This window comes from Capsicum annuum, chromosome 10, assembly GCF_002878395.1.
Source record: "Capsicum annuum cultivar UCD-10X-F1 chromosome 10, UCD10Xv1.1, whole genome shotgun sequence".
In the NCBI taxonomy this organism is placed as follows: Eukaryota; Viridiplantae; Streptophyta; class Magnoliopsida; order Solanales; family Solanaceae; genus Capsicum; species Capsicum annuum.
The window spans coordinates 29,021,908-29,045,785 of record NC_061120.1 but is presented as its reverse complement, the minus strand read 5'-3'; positions in this window follow the sequence as shown (position 1 = coordinate 29,045,785).

Sequence of the window (23,878 nt, the reverse complement as noted above, 5' to 3'; positions counted from 1 at the left end):
TTTGGAGTTTGAGATTGGTGACTATGTCTATGTAAATATCTCCCCCATGAAGGGAGTTAAGTAGTTCGTCAAGAAAGCTAAAATCAATCCCCAATAGGTCGGTCCCTTTAAGATTCTTAGTCAATTTGGCAAGGTAACTTATGAGCTCAAATTTCTTTCAGATCTAGCCTCAGTTCATCCAGTATTCTATGTCTCTTTGCTCAAGAAATACATAGGTGACCCAACAGTTGTATTCCCTATTCAGAGCATTAATGTTCAGAACAATCTCTCTTATAAGGAGATTCTAGTTGAAATCCTAGACTATCAGACTCGTAGACTGAGGAACAAAGCATTCCCTCTAGTTAATGGTCTTTGGCTAAATCAATCTATCGAGGGAGCTACTTATGAAGCATAATAAGAAATGCATACCAAGTATCCTCACCTATTCTCCGCCAACTCAGATCAAGCTCAAGGTAACAGTCTTCCTTAAGCTTACTTAGTTTCATGTTCAGTGTTTATCAAAAACTTGGTATCAAGTACCATTGCATATTTAGTCATGAATTTATGTATCAATTCAGTTATATACTTATACATCAGACATGCCTTCTTATTGTCAGAAAAACATAGCTTATCAAAACACTCAGTCATGTATTCATGGTTCAATTACACATGTATCAGCTATGTATGTTCAGTAAGATATGTTCAGCTATCAGTCATATCAGTCATGAGATCATGTTCCAATAATTAATGTTCAGTACGTATGTTAGTTGTCTTTTCTCCCCTCCCAGTCAGTCTCATTTGAGGACAAATGTTCTCAAGGAAGAGATATTGTAATACCCCATACTTTTTCCTAGCTAATTTAGTCTCAAGAATGTCTAGTATTATCTTTTAAAAATTTAATAATGATTATTCCATGAGGAATTTTCAAGATTTTCACTATTTTTCATAAGGAAAGTTTGATAAGCTTTCCATCGATATAAGAATTACCCTAATCTAATAACCGGGTCAGAAGTTACGACTATTTCAAGTTTTCATCGTAAAACAGCGCCATATTAGTCAGTGGTCGTGCCACAAGAGGAAAAGAAATTTGGAAAATCTAGTAGAAGTCCATGATTATGGCATGTTGAGCCATGGTCCGAATTAAGAATTGTCCTTTTTCCAGTCCCTCAACATGATTTCAGCAACGTCGCGCCAAAGTTCCAAGTCACAAAGAAAGTAGCAACGCGATTGATCTGCATCATGCCATACCTCAATTTCCTAATTGCCAAAATCCAGTGACACAACATTATGGCACCGCATCGCGCTAAAGGTCCAGTTTGGGAAATTCTTACTGAAATTACAAGACACGTCTAGTGTTAAAAGGGTCAATTTCCAACCCCTATTTAAGCCCTTTAATACGTGATTCGGCCAATTTTCACCCAAAATACACTCTATACTCTCAAAAACCTCTCAAGAACAACCTAAGGCTTTCCATAGAAGATTCAGAATCAAGAATTTTCTCCATCAATCTTCATGTATTTGCGAACCAAGGTTAGCATAGTGTTCATTCATGAACTCCTCTTGTCCATGAATCCCAAGAAAACCTTTTTCTAAATTCAAGTTTATCGATTTTCATATGAATTTCATGATTAGGATGCTCTTATTCATGTTGATAGTGATAAATTGAATTCTACTCCATGTTGGGTGATAAATTCTATGTAGGTTAAAATATTAATGATATAGATTCATACAAACCTATGAATAAACCCTTAAATGATGAAATTAGAATTGAACCATGATGTTTAATTATTGTACAATGATGTTTACATGTACCATGCCTATAATATATTTGATTAAATGCCTAGATGAAGGAAAAGTGCCTAACGAGTATGATGCCATGAAATCCCCATGTATGTTCAAGTTATGCCTATCACATGTTTTGATGAAATGCTTCTATAAATGTATTATGGATTATGCTGTTAGTTATATGTTCAAGTAAGTTTTTCTTGGTAAGTTTCTTTCCATAGAGTCCTAGGGGTACTTGTACCCGAAATATTAGTTGTGTGCCTAGAGCCATGTCATGTTTTCACGATACTCTCAGTCAAACAATGAATCCTTAGACTTTAAACAGTCTTATGACTTGGGAAATCTCCATGATCTCATGAACTTAGTTAGTTGTCATGTATCAATAGTATTTTATTGGTCAACGGAATTCAGTAACTCAACCCATGTTTAGTTTAGTAAATCATGTTTAGAGTCTATTCATATGGGAGTACGAATTAGCATCAAGTGAACCCAAGGATAGAAACACAGACTATCAGATGAGGGTGTGATTCTTAAAAGTCATCCTTACATTCATGAACTATGTACCCAGGATAGGTTCAACACTATCCAATGAGGGTTGATGAGGTGGATAGACACTGTTAGATGAGGGTCCCACCATTCTCGTTTAGGGGACACTATCAAACAAGGGTAACCCACTGCTTGACCTTACCATTGGTGTGATATTGGCACCCTTTTAATTGGGGTTTCAGATTGGACCCCAACTCAGCCATAATGGCATATTAGGGGCATATATGTTAGATAGCTACTTCTCACAGTTTCATGTTACAGAATCAGGACTATCAGACACGGTCAATCAATCTCAGTAATAGAACTCAGATAGTTCTTCAGATTTCAAGATTTTCACATACAGTCAAATTGGATACAGTACTAAACTCAGTGAGTTCCATTAGATTTAGGATTGTCAGATATAGTCACTCATGTTATTAGTTATATTAGTTATCAGTATGTCATGTTATCAGTTTTCAGATTTAGTAATCCTGTTATCACGGTATCAGTGTCAGTTATTCTATCTCATACATATATTCTCACGCTCATGATAGTCAGTCTGCTATTGTTATTGTTCATGCATATGAACCCCATGCATTTATCCTACCTCAAATGCATACTAGTACATTTAAAGTACTAATGCATTTGCGCTATGGTTTCTTATACCATAGGTTTAGAGACAGAAGCTCCAGAGCATTAGTAGGTTCAAGTCTCTGATATCAGAGTTAGCAGTGAGTCCTCACATTTCAAGGACATAATCATCATTTTATTATCTCAGTAATTAGTTTGTTAGTTTAAATTAGTTAGGGACATGTCCCATAATCTCCTTATTCAGACAGTTACATTTTAGAGGCTTTCTAGACTACAGTATGTTCAGATAGCTTATTTTTATTATTTTGGGTAATTCATACCCCTTCCAGATATTATATCTTTATCAGATACTATATCTCAATTTTGAACCTTATCGCCTTTCTATTTATGTTTCCACATTATAAAATATTTTATGCAGTATATAGGTACAGATATCAGTCATAGCTTATCTTATGGCCCTTTGGGGTCATGAGCACCGTGTAGCATTCTGGGTACCAGATTTGGGGATTATAATGGTATATCTATCTCCATTATTTTTGATAGAGATACTTAGTTTTCCTCAAATTTTGGAGTTTTATATAGAGTGTGTTAGGTACTCAACTTAATTTGAGCACAAATTTTCATCCTCAGATAGATGGCCAATTTTAGATGACCATTCAGGTGCTAGAGAACATGCTTTGTGTGTCTCTTAAGGATTCTGGTGGTTATGTTATAAGTTCTTCCCCTTAGTGCACTAGATCTGGTGGTATTTTGGTGCACTAGATCATGAATTATCCTTTAAGGAAGATCCTATTACTATCCTAAGTAGGTAGACTAGGAAGTTAAGGTCTAAGAATATTAATTCAATGAAGGTCCACTGGAGACACTTCACTATCAAGGAGGCTACGTGGAAGGTTAAGTCTAATATGAGGCATAGATTCCCTAATATTGTATTTTTGTTTGAGGATGAACTTGTGTCTTAGTAGTAGATAATATAACAACCGTAGATGAGTTTTTTAGATTTTACTATGTTTTGACCATTTTACTCTTCCTCATAGTTCTTATATACTAGTTATGAGTGTGGAGATAGTTTGCACTGTCCCTAAAGCATTTGAGGTTGGTATGAGTGAGTTTCAGGTTCTTAAGGGTTTTAGAAATGATTTATTTGACTTAGTCAAAATTTTGTGATCCAAGTGTCATATGGTAATTTAGCCAGTTCCATTAGATCCTCAATACTAATTTTAGGTTAGTATCATGGTTGCTTTGGGTTTCAAGCCTTTATATTTAGTTTTAACCTCGTACAAGAGGACTATTTAAAATAATTTAAAGGGGGTCCTGGGGGTTAACTTGTTGAAAGTGACCTATTTTGGTAAATTTGATGGTTCCATTGAGTCTAGAACGTACAGCTTAGCCTAGTCGCATTATTTAATTATTTTATGGGCTTTTGATTAAATCCTAAGGACCCATTTAGATTCATTTTAGTCCCTTATGTTTCAGCTAGTTTCTAGTGCAACTTCCTAATATGCCAATTAGTCATCGTAGAAGTAGCACCTATGAGGACCAAAGGAACGCCTTAGTGGTTGTTGACGAGTCAAGGCACTATGCACCATCACCTAAGAGATGATTTTTTTGCCTTGGCTAGACCGCCTTAGTGGCTTAAGTGTGGTCTAACTGGTCACATGTGGGCCAGTGAATACCACCTTAGTGGTACTCTAGCTACCTAGGCAACCATTTTACCATCTTTATGATGTCTCTGGTTGAAATATTTTTTTCCTTCTTTTTTATTCCATTCTTTCATTTTCAAACTTTGAGAGCTCGGTTCTTGGTGATTTTAAAGAGAAGTTTCATCAATGTTATGTACGTAAACCATAAACTCATATTTTCATAGTTTCATATTTTTTATTGATTGTATCTTCAAAACAACTTTAAAACTATTTTTTCAAACTTGAATTCTAGGGGTTTCACACGATAAAATACACAATTGGGTTTTCTTCAATTTCAAGTCCGATTTATACTCGTTTTTAGTTGGGGTTTCAGTCTGATTTAAACTCCTTTTTAGTTGGGCTTTCATATTTAGCACCCTCTTAGTATATATTAAACATGACTATTAAATATAAATATTAGTTTTATCCTTTTTCCTTTAGAATTGATTTTTTAATTGCTTTTGAACCCAGTATACAAAAGAAAGTAACTAATATTATTTGAATTTTTTTAATGTGTAGATTCCATTTTTGATATATTTGGTCCATTTTGAAGCTTCTTATAAAGAAAAGGCTCCATGTTGAAAGGTCCATGCACGTGTTTAAAATTTTCAAGGTTGGTTATGTCTTAACTTTCTTCACTCTGGGTTGGGTAGTTAAGTATTCCTATGGGGACCCATATGATTATTATTAGTATTGACTTAAGATATATTATTATTGTGATGCCTGTGTGGGGGCTTATATGCATATATATTTGACTTGAAAGGTAATTATTATAGTATACCTGAGTTGGGGTTGGTACTGATTTTGAGTGGGCATTATTTGCCTTCATTAATATTGTGATTTTTAAGTTGAGGTTTGACTTGATATATTTTGGTGCCTTACATAATTATTCTTTACTGTGGTACCATGCGAAGTCTATATCACGAATTATTGACATATTAAGGAGATTTGAGCTCATTTAATATAATTATAGAATTGATTCATTATATAGTCCCTACATTTTAAAAAGAATGGCGCGCCTTCTTTTTTAGTCTACTTCAAAAAGAAAGACTTACTTTTCTTATTTGACAACACTTTACTTTGAACGTTTCACGTGACATGTTTAAGACCATAAGATTAAAGGGTTTTTGGAATAGTTTATTTAACTTTAATTTGAGACCACAAGATTCAAAAGTTTTTATTATTATTGTTTTCAACAAATTTTTATAGTGATAGAAATAAAATACAATCACAAATAAAAATATGAAGAAATAAGTATTTTTATTAATAAACAATGTGGGCACAAATTTATTCCTCCCTTGATTCTTTTCTCTTCATTTTCACCATAATCCGAGGCTCGTCATATTTGGATTTGATATGGATATCTCCATTATTCGAGGGTCGTTATTGGTGTATTTCTCGAATATAGGAATATTTGGATTTGATCTTCATGAAAGGATGGTTTGTGTATCTTCTTGATGTATTAGATTATCAAGAAGAGAGGACTTTGATCTCTTTATGAATATCCCATGAATTTTTGAGATATTGGAGATCTTGGAGATGCCTTTTTAAGGGAATATTTCCCCCTTCATATAGGCGTAATGTTGGGTTTAGGGTAGAGTCTTCAAGAACTCTAATAGAATCTGGATTCATCTTGTAGAGTCCCACAAAATTTAAACATCTACAAATGCCCCTTATTTCAAAGCTTGTCGAAGTGTAGACTCGATGAAACTTAAAGACAAGTCTTGAAGTACCCATAGATTCCATCATTATACCTTGCGGATACAGATTTCATATATGATTTATGAGAGAAGAGATAACAGGAAGAGTTTGTCCCACCGGGTGTGCCTATTTGTTTCTGACATAATTTAATTTATGAAAAATAACTTCAACCAAAAATAAAAATATGAAGAAACAATAATTTTTATTGATAAACGATGTTGGTACAAATCTATTCCTCCCTTGATTATTCTCTCTTGATTTTCACCATAATTCGAGGGCCGTCGGTAACGTATTTGTCGAATGTAGCAAGATTTAGATATGAATTTCTCTGTTATTCGAGGGTCGTTATTGGCATATTTCTCGAATGTAGGAATTTTTGAATTTGATTTCCATGAAAGGAAGATTTGTGGATCTTCTTGATGTATTTTATTATCAAGAAGAGAGAATTTTTATCCATTTGTGATATTCCATGAGTCTATGGAATTATCTAGAGATATTCGAGATATTTGATTTCTTTATGAATTTCTCATAAATTTGTGGGATCTTGGAGATTTTGATCTCTTTATGAATATCCCATGGGACTTTGGAGATATTGGAGATCTTGGAGATGCCTTTTTAAGGGAATATTTGCCTTTTTATATAGGCATAATTTAGAGTTTAGGGTAGAGTATCCTCCAAGCTAGGTTTAAATAAAGTAGCCTCCAAGAACCCTAATAGAATCTGGATTCATCTTATAAAGTCCAATAAAATTTCAAAGTCTACAAATGTCCTCTACTTCAAGTCTTGTCAAAGTGTAGACTTGATGAAACATAAAAACAAGTCTTGAAGTACCCATAGTGCTTCGATCTTTACGCCTTCTGGCTACAGATTTGTATATATGATTTATGAGAGAAGAGATGAAGTGGAGATTTGGTCCCACAGTTTGTTTCAACAAATTTTACTGTGACATAAATAAATTTCAATCATAAATAAAAATATGAAGAAACATGTATTTTTATTAATAAACAATGTGGGTACAAATTTGTTCCACCCTTGATTTTTCTCTCTTAATTTTCACTGTAATTTGAGGACCGTTAGAAGTGTATTTCTCAAATGTAAGCATATTTGGATTTGGTATGGATTTCTCTATAATTTGAGTGTCGTTAGTGGTGTATTTCTCAAACATAAGAATATTTAGATTTGATCTTCATGAAAGGAGGGTTTGTGTATCTTCTTGATGTATTTGATTATCAAGAAGAGAGGGTTCGGATCTTTTTATGAATATCCCATGAATTTTTGAGATATTAGAGATCTTGGAGATGCCTTTTTAAGGGAATATTTTCCCCTTTATATAGGGTAAAGTAGCCTCCAAGAACTTTAATAGAATCTGGATTCGTCATGTAGAGTCCCACAAAATTTCAATGTCTACAATACTGGACAATAAAATTTTGAGACCAAAAAATAATAATCAAGACAAGAAAAATATTGCAACAATAAATTTATTAATTCCAATATGATTGTTATAATCTCTATGAATCCTTTGATTGGCCTTTTCAAATTTAAATTGAAGGTCTTCAAGCTTGATCTTGAATTTGAATATGATTTACATATTGGATGGGTTAGATCTTGACTTGTGCTTGAATTCAAGGGATTTTGGGCTTATTATTGAATATGGATGTCTTGATCTTAAATCTTGATGAACTGGATATGAATGCTTGAGATTTGTAGAGAAATCATGGTGTTTGAACCATGAGTTTTCTCTTGCTTATTGTTAGAGTTCTTGGTCCTTTTTTTGAATTATGAGACCTCTATTTATAGTTGTGGAAAGGAAAGAGTCATGATGAAGATGGACTTCCTTTGACCAATGAAATTCAAGTGACATGGCGTCTTTTATGGGCTTTTGATTTCACTAGGCCTGCTGCATCATTTTGACATGTGGCATGGTCCTATTGGCTCCTTCACTTGACTTGGCATGCCACAGCATTCAACTTGTGGCGCTCCTTTGGGCCTCTAGAATATGACAGTATCTTAGAATTAGTAAAGTGGGCTTATTATTTATAGCCCAAATTAATGGAGTATCCCAATAAATATTAAACTTTATTTAAATCCATAGATGTTTGGACTTAAATAATTAATTCAATTATATTAATCCACAATATTTATTTCAGACTAATATATATTTCGAATTAAATATAATCTAATTTTTGTATGGATTTTAAATTTAATAAAATTTTGTTTCTTACAAAATACCCCCTACTTCAAGACTTGTCGAGATATTTAATTTTTTGGACACTAGACTTGAAGTATTAACACGTGATTTTGATTGTTGTGATATTTGTGTAAAAAAAACATAATGAACCATGATATTTGTATACAAAAATTGTCCTGAACATATTGGACCTGAACAATTCCCATATATTGTAGATTTTTTGTTGTCCATGTATATATCATTCAAAGAAAAATGGATATTTCCTTTTCATAAACAACAGCCACCATATTGTACAATTTATATATATGTTTGCCTTTGTGTGCTATTAGGATAGTGCTACTGCCCCAAAATTTTCCTAGTTTCATTTAGTTTATGAGATAGTAACAACCTTTAATTACCTTCCTTGACTGCAACTCTTATGGATCCATACCAAATTTACCAAGGATTAGCAGATTAAGCCACCCTTTTGTGTACTATAAATACCCATGAGTTTGTTGTTATCGTGGCATATTTTTTAGAGCTTAACAATAGCTTCAAGCCAGCATGTTTGAGCTTCAACAACGAGGTATTCTTTTCCTCCTTTTTTTAAATTCTTGTATATTTTTTTGTTCTACATATTTTTCATAGGGTTAAAGCAAATAGCAATATGCAACCATTAATTGAAGATGGTAGCCATTGGCTTAAGGTGGGAGATTTTAACTACGCCTCCATCACCTTAAGACCCGACCAATTTTACTTGAAGATGGTGGACATCGACTTAAGGTACAAGAGTTTAACTTCTCTGTTAACTTAAAATCTGACTAATTTTGCTTGAAGACAGTGGACATCAGCTTAAGGTGCGAGAGTTTCACTTTGCCTCCATCACCTTAAGATCCAACCAATTTTTCTTGAATACAGTGGACATCGGCTTAAGGTGCAAGATTTTAACTTTGCCTCTGTCACCTTAAGACTCGACCAGTTTTGCTTGAAGATAGTGGACATCGGCTTAAGGTAGGAGAGTTTAACTTCTGCTCTTTCACCTTAAGATCTAAACAATTTTTCTTCAAGATGAAATGTTTTTCCTTAAGTATGGGACATTTATTTATGCACTTATGCAATGGTCTTCATTAGGTATGAGCCCTTTCATTGATGCACTTATGCAATGGTTCTCTCTAAGTATGGGCCCTTTTATTGATGCACTTATGCAATGGTCTTCTTTAACTATGAGTTCTTTTATTGATGCGCTTATTCAATGGTCTTCTTTAAGTATGGGCCCTGTAATATCCCACACTTTTCCTAGCTTAAATTCGTCCCTAGAATGTTAAGGGATAGCTTCCAAAACAAATACTATTTATTTCATGTGTGAGAAATTGAATAGGCTTTCCAACGGTATAAAAGATACACCATGGTCACAATGGACGCAAAGAACACAGTACACCCTAGATTAGACTAGTGTAGAGGTACTCAAAAATCACAACACAAGCTAACTGCCTCAAGTACTTGTATTACTCCTAGTTATCTATAGAATATGTTACAACAACAATCTACCCTACACCCTCAACTTAAAATTCAAAAGTAAAATGCACTAAGTGTGAAGGTATACCTAAAGATAGTCAAGTACGTGGATCCTAGGTCTCCGACCTTGCTACTGCATCATCTATTGTCTTATCCCCATCAGGAGTATCTAGCCTAGTAGTAATGGGATCCTGGCTAGATGAAGCACCTACAGCCCTAGCTTGGATGGCTGCCTCCTATTTCTCTGTATCAGCCAGGGACTCCAATATTGCCTTCTTCAACTCCTCTTTTTCAGCCTTCTTCTTGGCCTTATTTTTCACTCTCCTTTCTTCCTCACTGTCTGGCTCTTATCTCTTATATTTGCCCCTTTTTCCCTTTTTTTCTTTTTTTTCTTTGGGGAATCTGCGGTGAGGTCAAGTATGGGAATTTCTTTTTCATATTCAGGCATGTCCAGACCAGTTGGCATCATAATTTGGTGTTGTTGCAGCACCCTAACATCGACTTTTACTTTTTCCAATGCCGCCTAAATGTTGCAAGCTCAACACCAGTCATATCTTTTGCCCAAGCATCGAACCTGTTCTCTAATTCTGCAACCCTCCCAGGCAATGTCACAAAAGGCTTAAGTGCAACCTTGATTTTATTGTCAACAGTAGCAGAAAACTATTTGGTGAAAGCATATAGCTGTGCCTTGCACCACTTAGCTTGCTTAGCCACCTTTCTGATATCAATCAGCTGAAATATAGGTCCTATTGTTGTTGTATGAACTGAAAGGATGGCTTTAGTCTTAGGCACTAAAGCTGCCTGTGCTGAAGAATCCTGCACTTCCATATGAGGTGCTACACCAGCATCTGAAACTGGAGGGTCTGCTGCTATCTCTGCCCCCTGTCAAGTCTAAGCCTTGGTTGAATCTCATCAAACCGTATGGGGTTATGAGTCTTCCGGGCACAAACATCTTCATCAAATCCTGTAATCTTTGGCACCTCAGCAGCTCTGCACAGCTATGTAATAAGACAAAGAAAATCATAAGCAGTGTCGGTCCTCGACATCCTAATCTTCATCTCATCTTTAATGATTTCGTTGAAGTTCAAGGGAAGCTGTTTCACCAAGCTTGCTTCCAAAATAGCTTGATCATCGTCCAGAATATGGTCTCCCTCAGTGGGTATCTGCCAGACATGCACTATACCGCATCAAAATATTTCCTCCTGAGATAACGAGGACTTACAGATTTTCTCATTTGGGTTTGTCACCCATGCTAGTTCTTCATTTGCTATGATGTTTGCCAACTACGGGTGTTGTTTGTCCTGATTCCTTATCCAACCATAGAATGATGGTTCGGTGTCTTGAGGAGTGAAGTTTGGGCCATACAAGAATTTATTGATGGTTCTGGTCGAGACATCAACTCTTATACCCCTCACGTGAACTCTATCACAAAGGGGCTGATCTGCTACTTTTTCACCTGGTCTTTATAAATTCTCTAACTGAGCTTGGTAGTTCATGTAGAACTCCCCCTTCCTCTTCCTCATAGTCAAATTACTCATCAATGAGCTTGCGATGTACACTTTCATTAGCCACTTTCTTTGGTTTTTTGGGACTCTTTCTTTTTGGTGCCATTTTTTAAAGTATCCGGGGATACTAGTAAAATATTAGTCAACCCTCAAGAGCAAAAACACAATACATATATTATTTAAGCTCATTCATGTTTCAGGGCCCAGGAGTGATGACAATTCATGATAAGCCATCACGACTGTGATAGCTTATCACAGTTGTCATCAACCTCAGACAAAACCCTTAAAAAATTTTTTACAACTTTTGATGGCATTCATGATAGGCCATCACAATTGTGATAGCCTATCACGATTGTCATTAGCTCTATCTAGAACCAACTTCATTTTTGTCAGCTTTTGACTACATTCATGATAAGCCATCACGATGGTGATAGCTTATCATGGATGTCATCAACACTTATCAGAACCCACTTTTGATCTTAACTAAGTTTTTTGGTCCCCATTATTACTCAAGATTCACTTGAATTCGAATTTTGAGCTATTTTTTCAAATGTTGGGCTTGCACAGCAAACCTTAGGTGTGATTTTAGTTACTTTCCAAGTTGAACGTTATTCATGCATCTTAGGGACATTGGGTTATTATTTATTCATCATACATCACAAGAAAAGAAGAGTTAAAGTAGAGCATACCTGATGGAGCTCTTAAACGAAAGTTAGGCACAACAAGAGGTGTAAAATAGAAAGATTTTGCAATGGATGGGAACTAATTTTAACTAAGTAAAGAAATAAACTAAGGAAAAATACTTAAAAGCAGCAGAAATTTGAAAAGGTTTCGCCATTGGGCGAGTCAGATCTTATTTAATTTTGGCCCAGATTTTAGCTTTTACAGCTTTGGGATGATGATGTTTTGTGATAGCTTGTCACAATTGTGATAGCCTATCACGAACATAATCACCCTTAGGTAGAGAATTCCTCAAGCTTGGTCTAGCTGACGACAATCATGATAGCTTGTCACAGTTGTGATGGCTTGTCACGGATGCCGTAATGACCTTTCAGCTGACCTTCTCATTTTTTCACCTGCTCCGTACTAAATCCTAATTGTAAAAGAATTAAAACTCTTTCTTAAATATAAAAAATTTGGGTTGCCTCCTAATAACATTTGATTTGCTATCACAACACGACTGGGTTATCTAGACTACTCAGACTTTGCCAAGACAACCTATTGATACCACTTTTCCATCATCATAGAAGATGTCAATAATTGAGAAGACACTCATATCTTTTTGTTCGGTCATGGGTTGATGCATTTTGAATTTTGCCTCTTTTTTACCAAGCCTAAACTTAAGCTCATTCAACTCCGTGTCAACTATTACTCTACTTGTTGCTAAGAGTCGTCTCCCAAAAATAATGGGTACCTAGAAGTCTACATCACAATCCAGTACCACAAAATCTGTAGGAAGAATAAAGTCTGCTACTTTCACCAACACATCATGCAAAATTCCACACGCCATTTTATCGACCTAGCTGTCATTACCAATCGCATGTTAGTGGGTGTCAGAGCTTCTAAACCAAGCTTTTTATATACAACCAGTGGCATCAGATTCACACTGGCACCCAAATCACATAATTCCTTTGCAATAACAAGAGGCCCAACTTTGCACAAAATAGTGAACGCTCCTGGGTCAACCTTCTTTTGCACTAAGAATTGTGTGAAAACTACGTTGTAATAGTGGAGATTGTCCACTTGCTTACTGCTGACCTTTCTCTTCTTTGTGAAGAGGTCTTTTATAAACTTTCCATAGCTGGCATTGGCTCAAGTGCCTCAATCAAAGGCACATTCTAAATGGAACGAAAAGAGATAGAATCAGGCCGATTCCCGAAATGCCTTTCTGGATATTCCTCAATATGCCATGAACTTACCAAATTTTGCATCATCGACCTTTTTCTTCAATCAGTGAGGAAAGCGAGGTGGTGGTCTAGGGATAGTCTTTAACACCACTTCCTCTTGCTTCTTATTTTCCTTCTCTGAATCATTAGCAGAACTATCCAGCTTCTCAGACTCCACGGAATTACTTTCTTCGATTTCATCAATATTTACCTCATCTTCTACAGATTTGCCCACAGAAGGGCCAAGTAACATCTTACCACTCCAAGTGGTGATCACCATACATGAGCCATTATTCTACGGATTCTAAATCATATCACTAGGTAAAGTACCACTTTTTCTCTAATTTAGTGTAGCAAAAAGTTGGCTCATCTGCTTCTCTAACTACTTAATAGAAGTAGAGTGTGAGCTAACCAACAGACAAAGGGTAAATAATTCACTCTTCATAGTAGTTACCCCCAATTTTGTAGGCTCCACTCCGTTCAATAACTTTTCCATCATGTCCTCTATGAAATCTTGTTGGATCCAGTTTTTGTAGCATTCTGACTTCCAGGAGAAACATATAAATCACTCCTGTCATTATTGCTTCTCCAATGTCCCTACTCCCTATCTTTATAATCAGTCTTGTCATAAAAGGTTCGACCTTGGTTCCCTTGGCTGTTGCCTCAGAAACCCCCTGATTACTCACATAGTTTGCCTCTACAGCAGCACTCATAGCAACAATACCCTGAGATTTCATAGCATTAACCATTTCGGTCTTACCTGACAGCAAGTGCTTGGTCAGTAAGTCCATATGTGTCTTTAAGTGGGCCATCTTTTGGTCTCACTCCTTATCCCTTCTGTGCTGCTCTATAGTCATACCACCAAAAATAGTCGGGCTAGCCACCACAGAATCCCTGGTGTGCCAAGCCTGACATTTTTTTGTTGTTCTATTCAGGATGTTAGAACCATCCAGAAAAGAGAGGTTAATGAATGAACCACCTATAACATTGTCGACAATTTGCTTTGTCATAGAGTTAAAAGCTCTATACAAAGTTCTATGAAGTGCAAGTCCATCGTATTGTTGTTCGGACATTGTCCAAGCTTCTTCTTAAATCTCTCCTAAGTTTTATACAATGCTTTGGTAGACAGTTGCCTGAAATTACTGATTTTGTCCCTTAACTGTACCCTCTGGGAAGGTGGAAAGAACCTTTCTAGGAATGCTCCTTTTAACTACCTCCAGTTAGTTATAGAATCAGGCGTCATCTCATTCAGCCATAATGTTGCCTCCGCAGACAGAGACAACAGGAACAGCCTCAACCGGATAGCATTCTAGCTCACTCTTAGGTTATCAAAAGATTTGTAAATGGTGACAAAATTCTCTAGATGCAGGTTAGGGTCATCCCCAAGAAGGCCTCCAAATAACCCTTTCAAGTTCAGGAGTTGGATCATCATTCTTGTAATGTTGAACTTTGCTCCAGGTACCAGTGATGGAGGAATGATGGAACCTATTGCACTTGCTCTATCCATACCGTCATCATCATCATCTAACTCATACTGCAATGGCAGTTCTGCCATTCCTTATTATGCATTGGAGTTCTGGATTGAGCTGTGCTTGGTGTAAACTATTAAGATTCTTCAAATAAATAAAAACAACAAACAAGCGTAAATCTAGAAAATGTAACTAACAGTAAATTAGCACATGAAAAATTTTAGTTTACCATCATATTCCCTGGTAATGGCGCCATTTTTGATAACGCTTAAATTATACTATTGAATGAGTGTAAGAGATCGTTGTTAATATAAAACCCAACTAGGTTGGGGTCGAATCCCACAGGGAATAAGGTGTGAACTCAAGTTATTTACGATTTAATTTACTGGTAGTTTATTGTTTCCTGAAATAGCATTTATGTTTTGCAGATAATTGATTCTCACTTTGAATTTGATGTTCGTAACCAAGATTTTATGAAATAACTAGGATTATATTCACTATGGCTTACGGTACATGACAGATGCTAAAATTTACTCAAGACTCTCACGGTGGTTAGGATCACAAGCTATCTTTATCGATGAAATGCTCAAATATCTCTCGACAATTCAACCATATAATTTCCTAATCCTCTCGAACTTAGGGAATTGCTAGGCACTGTCTTGATTTTACCTTAGGTTAATCAACCTTGTTACAGTGCTAATTATTAAACGAAGCCTTTTTGAGTCCCTTTTGATAATTCACTTCCTACTGTTTATGATTTCTTTCTCAATCAAACAAAAGTAGGTATGCCTACTATTTCCAACCAACAGATGTAAATTATAATACTATTTGCAACCAACAGATGTAAATTATAATCTCATAATTACCTGGAAATCCTAACACCTATTAAATCTTAAGTATTTAACACCTTATCATGACCTAACCCTAGATCCTATGATCTAGTTTATAAGTGTTTAGCCACTCATGATGCAAGAAACAAGTATGCAAATTGAATTCATAACTAAAAAGATTAACATACAATGATGAAGAAAATCAAAAGTATAATTTGAATTGAATCACCAGGCAAAGCTCCAAAATATTGGCTAGAGAGAGAGAGAGAAAATCATATCTTCTATCTTGTGGGATATGCCAATTGATAATAGAAAACCCTCAAACAAGACTTTAAATAGTTAAACCTAAAATAAGGGAATAAAATTAAACTTTTATATTTTTTCTCGGAATAGATGGCGGTGCCCGTGATGGCCTATCAGGAGTTTGACGGACTATCACGGACATCGTCAGCTTCTCTGCAAGTTTGGGTTCTGCTGCCTAAGGTTGATGACGATGATGATGCCTTATCATTATCTTAACGGTGTGTCATGAATGTCATTACAAAACTTTCTGTAACTTCCATCTTCTGTTTAAGGTTGACGACATCCTTGATAGCCTATCACAAGGCTGACGACATGTCATGAATGTCGTTAGCCATCCTTTGTTCTTTATTTGCTTTTGATTTTATGCTTTTTGCTTCCTTTATTTATGGTTCCCCTTCTTCTTTACTTTTACTGCAAAATCAAAGTAAGCTAATCAAAAATAACTAAAGTTACTTAAGACTTTGCAATTATTTAGAGTTAAAAGCTTTAAATGTGTTAGCATAGGCTCACACATCACTTTTATTATCAGTATTCCTCAGTGTCGGAACCAATTTGATTCGATTTAGGTTATAGTGGATAGGATAACAAAGTTTGCTCACTTCTTGCCAATGAGGACTAACTTTTTGGCTGAGGAATATGCTATGTTGTATCTTCATGGGATTTTAAAGATTCACGTGGTACCTATTTCAATTATCTATGATCGTGGTTCACAGTTTTCATCCCACTTTTAACAGTCATTTAACAGGGCATTGAGTACTAAGGTTTTTCTTAGTACTGCTTTTCACCCACAGATAGATGGGAAAGTAGAAAGAACTATTAAGACTTGGGAAGATATACCTTGTTCATTTGTGGTTGATTATGATGGTAATCGAGTTGAGCATCTCCCTTATGTAGAGTTTGTATACAACAATATCTATCATTCTTGCATTGGGATGGCCCCTTTTCTGGCATTGTATGGTAGGAGGTGTGTTATCCTATTAGGTGGTTTGAGCTTAGTGAGGTAGATATGTTTTGACTAGATTTGGTTAATTTGTCTATGGAGAAGGTAATGGTGATTCGGGATAGGCTTTAGCCTGGCTAAAGTCTCCAAAAGTCTTATGAGGATGTAAGGTATTGGGAATTGATGTTTGAGGTTGGGAATAGGGTATTCCTACAGTGTATTCCATGAAGGGAGTAATGATATTTGAGATAAATGGGAATCTCAGTCCCAGTTATGTTAGTCCTTATGTAGTATTGAGGAGGATTGGTAATGTAGCGTATGAATTGGAGATGCCTTCTAGGTTAAGATCCATTCATTCGGTATTCCATATCTCTACATTGAGAAAGATTATAAGTATTCCTTTATCAGTTGTCTTTTGGAAGGATTGGGTATCTTAGATTCTTTTTCTTATATAGAGATCCCAGTTGAGATCTTGGATAGGCAGGTGCATTGGTTGCGGACCAAGGATGTAAATTCGGTTAAGGTTCAATGACAGAACCATAGGGTGGAAGAAGTTACTTGGGAAATGGAAGAGGACATAAATTCTAAGTATCTACATTTGTTTTTTTGCTCGGGATATTCATGCGGAAGGTATGTGTTCTTTATCACATCTTTTTTTTTCTAACTGGGATAAAGGAAGGTTGATTTCCTTGCATCTTTGTTTTCTCACTTAGTTAAAGGTTAGAAAGGTTATGTTGGGGTATAATTCATGCTTGTACTACAATGTCCTTTATTCGGGGATGAATGATCCTAGTGGGGGAGACAGAAACACACTGGGTTTTGACCCTAAGAAAATTTCTCTATTTTTGGCTTCTAGACATCATACGACTTGGGGTACTTCTCGTATGATATGGTATGGTTTGGTTTGTCTTGGTATTATGGTGATCAGTGTGGTTTGGATGGTTTCTGTATAAAGTACATTTAAATACATGTCATATGTTAGGGTATGAATGTTAAGGTGTCAATCGTATATTGCCCTAAGTTTAGTTTAGGTATTTCTATTCTCCCTTGGGTACAATTTCATGGTACTAAAGGTATGGTTGGGTACAGTTTCGATTTTGTGGTCATATGTTGTACAATGTTGGGGTCGAAGAGGAGGCCTAGGGTATGATAAAAGGTTTCCACGCATACCCTAGGGTACAACTGGTATAAGGTGGTCATACCATCCTATGCAGATTTTAAGATGTTTAAGTTGGGGATAATCTAGACATTTCTCCTCTTAACCTCTTGAGTCCCCATAACTTATAACCCTCTTGGTACATTATTTAACCTATTTGCAATCATTCAAACTCTCTTAAAACACACTCAAGTTCTCTCAAGGCAGTTGGGTCAAGGAAGGCTAGGGTTTTATCAATAGAATTAATTTGGGGCTTTCAAGGATGATTTCTCTCTGTCATCTTCGTAATCTAAGGAATTTTACTCCTCCCTCATTGTGAGTTCTAACTAAAGGCATGTTTTATAAATTGTTTAAATGGCATAAATATTGTATAGTTTTTGGCTTTCGAATACATGTTGAAGGTTTTGGTTGCAATGGTTGGTTATGGCTTTCCCATGTCTTTTACTTATGGTTTTCATATTATTATGGTAGTTTGAACATTTGGCTGCCTGGTAATGGTTAATTGGTACATGGTTTTTTCCTTGGAAACAATATGCCACCAACATGATTGATAAAATGCCTATGAGAATATTTGTGGTTAAATTGTGGGACTTTCATTGAACTATGCAAGGTATAACTTGGTAATGGAAACCTAAATGGTATAAATTGTTTAAATGGTTTAGAACAGTTAAATGGTAAGGTCTTGGTGTTATGGTTGGTATAATTGAAAGCCTTGTTGGGTACATGAGAATCACCCAAGCAAATTCAATAATGATTACTTATGGGCTACTTGGGGTTCCCCCAAGTCAACTTGATAATGTAATCTATGGGAACCTAGAAATCCCTTACTTAAAATGGATAGCAGAGGACATTGCTTGCAAGCTATAGATGGCATGACAATACCACTACTTAGAGATTTTGTTAATAATAAATGGAATGGTGGTTTGTCTGTGTGGTAATGGTTTTAATTGGGCTATAATATTAGGGTGTGATAGATAATCGTGAAGTTGTGAGTCCAATGGACGGACAATGGAAACTCGTAACTACTGCCATGACAATTGGTAATGGAGACCATATATGATACTTATGAGGTACATGGGAATTCCCTAAGTATACTTGTATATATGTATCATGGAGAGCAAAGGGTACAAGGGAATTCCTTACTCTTATGGTGTCTCCAATTCGTGCATCTACACGCATCGAGGGCCATCCAGGGAGTAACACTGGACCCATATATCTTTTGGGTGGATTATGATGGTTAAGCTACACATACCCAAGTTAATGGTTTAAAAGGAATACTTAACCCGATTCCCTTCCCAGCATGGTTATATATATGTATGTATGGTTGTGAATGCGTATAGTTGATTTACTTGGTTTTAAATGTTGGCAATATTTTATCTTTATCCTAAGAGCATGCTAACATTTACTAGCTAACCTATCTTTGTTTTGCTGTATTCCCACGCGATGCAGGAATCGACTGTTCTACTCCTCATGCTTAGTGAGCAGATTTGGGATCAGCTATTGGATTAAAGTGGTGAGATTCCATATTTTAGAAGGCTCTTTTTTATATAGATGTTTTTATATATCTTAGTTAATTCATAGACATTGATTTTTTCTATGGTTGGTGGAATGTCCCAACCGTATATTGTTTTACTTTCGGTTAGAGGATTTGTGGGACTACTATGGGTTGATATAGGCGGTGTCTGTAGTGGTGTCAGCCTTAATATTTACATCGATATTTGGGCTGATATCATTTGTCCATCCTATTATGATATGGACGCATACTTTGTGATTGTTTTGGTTTTGGTATAGTTATTGGCTGGGTATTGCATGGTTGGACTTTCTTGGGTAGGTCATGGTTATAGACCTTTTCTAGAATTTGAAATTGTACAAAACTCATTCTTTTAATATGCTCAAAATCCATTCGACTCAGGGTACGCATTTGGCGGATTGGGTTGAGTATGGGGCGTGGCCCCCGATCCAGGTTGGACTTGGGATGCCAATTATGACAAGGCCTCAATTCGGGTTGTGTCAAAAACATACCCAATATAGTAGCCATATGGTAGTGGTATTTCTCCCACTATAGCGTCATTAACGAGGTAGTAACTCTGGACACTCCCAATTTTTCCAAAGTTTAGAACCCACTCATAGATTTTAACATCCCACACTAATCTCTTCACTTCAGCACTATTTTTAATGTTTTAGGTATCGAATTCTATTTTGAAAGTTTTTCTGGGCTATTATGCCCCTTATCTATAATTATATCACCTTAATTTAATCAAACACACCCCTCGACCCACTAAGTATCTCTACACACAACATATTTTCATTGGAACCAACCTTAGCCTACAACTTTATCAACTATCTTCCTATGAAAAACTCTATCTAGACAGATAAACCCTAAAAAATCCTATAGCAAACAAAACATTATCAAACTCCACACCATACTTTCCACTCAAGAAATATTATTTTTGAGTCTTTTCACACTTCCATGATCAACACAAAAAAATAAATCATCTAGAGAACAACACCAACAAACATATCACTCTGAGCCTCAATTTACATTCTCCACCATAACTTAGACTAATCTATTCGACCCTCAATGATCAATCATTTATAAACAACCTACCCCTCAGTTATCACATAAGGACAAATTATACTAGTTTTGACCCATAACTAACTTACGATTAGTTAAATTACTGACTCAATATACATTAACCAATAAAAGAGCAATAATAACAAAGTATTATTGTGTAACAATCAGAAGGATATGACTATGCATAAACACATCTAATAAATACAATCCTGAATCGACTCTATAACTAAGGATCATTAGTTATAATGAAGCTTACATATTCCACAATCCTAAGCAATTTAATTATACCACATTCAAGGAATACTATCAACGTCTAATTACTCTAACACTATAATCATTTAAGCAATGTCAAACCATAATCAGCCAATTATATGTCATTTTATAAATCAACACAAGAGTTATTTGTGTTACAAATAGGCAACCACAATTCATAAAATCAAGAACATAACTAACAACAAATGACTAACTCAATATTTTATAACTAGTGACTCTAAGTTCCACTTTGCCTCAATTGTTCTTTAAATAGGCATCAATAGAAATTATACCTTCCAATTATACCAATAGCCCAGATAGCTCATGATTCTAATTAACAAACTCCAAAACCACCAAGTTAATTAAAGTGTAACATTTATATCTATATATCTATATGTCACCTCAAACAGACAACAACACCCAAATTAGAAATTTACTTACCAATACTTAATATATTATCAGCTACATTATTCAACTTAAATTTATTTAATGGACAGTCCAATCTCCAACAAATATTTGGCCCAATCTCCAAAAAATATTTGAACCACAAATTAAAGCGAAAGTTATAAAAAATTCAAAATAAAAACAAATTATCTTAAAACAGCTATCCCAAATAACATTTTTAGTAGCCATACCAGTTAATACCATCAAGTCAATGAACAATTGCAATCAGATCTTATAATATAATCAAAATAGTTACAACCAAGCAATACCATCACAATTTACATGACAATAATAAGTCCAAGCTCTTATGGATAGATACCAAATGAAAACAACAAGGTTTTAATTGCGAACATATTAAGATACGAATTGGAATTGACTGGATTCTAATTTGTGGTAGCATAGATACCAACTGGATTTGGGATGATTCCAATTGACCCTCACCCAGAAAGTCAACAACTAAGGTAGTATGATAGGAAAGAAGAAAGAAAAACAATTCTTTAAACACTTCATAACTGTCTGAGTATTTGATGTGGACATTAACACTCTAATCTAATGGATTTATTTAACATGTGATTTTGTACTTAGAGGCCGATAACCTAGGTTATGATACCAACCGTCAAGACCCAATTAATCAGAACGTGAGAGGACCTACTCTGATCCACCAAGAGAAGAGAACCTTTACCATCCTTTTTAAAATACGTGTAGAAGTTTAACGAATTATATTATGGATCTCAAATTTTAATCAATTGTAACACCCTAGGTTTTTGGTCCTTGAAAATTTCTAAAATTTTATCCTCACTGTCTTATTTATGACCTATCCTATAAATCATGGGAGTCTCGAAGGGTCTTATGGACTAAACAGTAAGTGTGTGACTAAGTTCTAATCTAAGTACGAGTGTCTCAGTAAGAGTCATAAGTATTCATTACGAGTCATTGGGTGCAAATTCTTGAATGTCAGCGTTTACCTAAATAGATTTTGAGTTAACTACAACTATACCGTATAAGTCATAAGGTCTCATTACGAGTAGTGTTAGTTGAGTTGTAGGGTCAACAGTGTGTGGCTTCCCTGAAAACTATCTTGGTTACGACTCGTGATAATGAGTCATAATGAAACTTTATGAGTCGTATAGTGACCCATAATCACTGACGACTAAATTTCAGATTTTTAGTTGAGGGAAATTTGGATAATTCCCTCCTTAACCAAAGAAAATCCCATATTTTTAAATTACTTAATAGGGGTTATTTCTCATTCATAGCATAACCGAACACTTCTAAAAACTCTCTCAAATCTCTTAAGCAGCCATACTTAGGGTTTCCAAGAGGAATATCATCTAAGGACTCAAGGGTGGAATTCACTCCACAAACTTGGTATTTTAGGAATGTCACTCCTCCCTAATTGCTAATTGGTAAAGGCATAGGTTTATAGGTTGTGCATGCATATGGTTGGGTTACTTGGTTTTAAAGGTTGGCATTCTTTTATCCTTTATCTTGGTTCGAAACAAAATTCTAAACAATGAAACCTTGAAAATAAGAAAATAAGCCAAAAATCTAAACAAACTATCTGATTACCCAACCGATAGTTTCATTATGTTAGAAATAACCTATAGCCCTTGTGGGAAGGCTCAAAATTCTTGAAATTGAAGTAAATCAAGGAAACAACCTAGAGGTTCATTACAAACTTACTATATATAGTACACTATCTCGTGAAAATGAGTTGATAGAAGCTTACCTTGATGCCGAACCTCAAATACTTGCATCACCCACAAATCATCTATTTTTGCTTCACAATTCCTAAATGACAATACACTATAAAAATAGTAATCTGTACATCATATGAAGGAAAATGACACACATATTGCTATTTTAAGGATCGATTCAAAATTCGAGTCAAGAATGGGCCCCTGGGGTCCTCAAGCAAAATCTAAAATTAAATTCATCATAATGTCCCTTGAAGGAAAACAAAATAGTTGAGCACAAATGGAGAGTAAATCAGGTCTTAAATAAACCCTTTAAGTTTAGAAATTCTAATACCTAAATCGATGAATTTATAAGGAAATGATGGAATTCAATGGGGAAAAGTAATGGAAAATGACCAAGGAGTGTTGAATTAACTTACCTTAGCTTAATGGATGATTGCCACAATATCCCTATTCCATATCTCTCAAAAATAGTGAAAATATATTGAGAAATTGAGGGGAAAATAAGGTGAAAAAGGTGATGTAACACTAACGGGATTTACTTAAGCTATCAAATGAACTATTAAGCAATCCACAATGACAGCTTGGGCCTTCTTTTAAGTGCCGAGGTCTTTGCTTAAGTGACTAGGGGTACCATGGCTGGTCGCTTGATCATTTAAGCGATCAAAGTGTCTCTTAAGAAATCGCAGTTACTGATGCTAGGCACCGGATATTACTAAGTCCAAATGGACTCCGGTCAGATACTAGAGATTCATTCAGAACATCGTGCATATAAACGAACTATGCTACCATACTGAATTCAAAGTTCTAAACTTATGAAACCTTCAAAATATTTATTCAAGATTGCTTTAACTAAATGTGGGGCCCACATTTGTA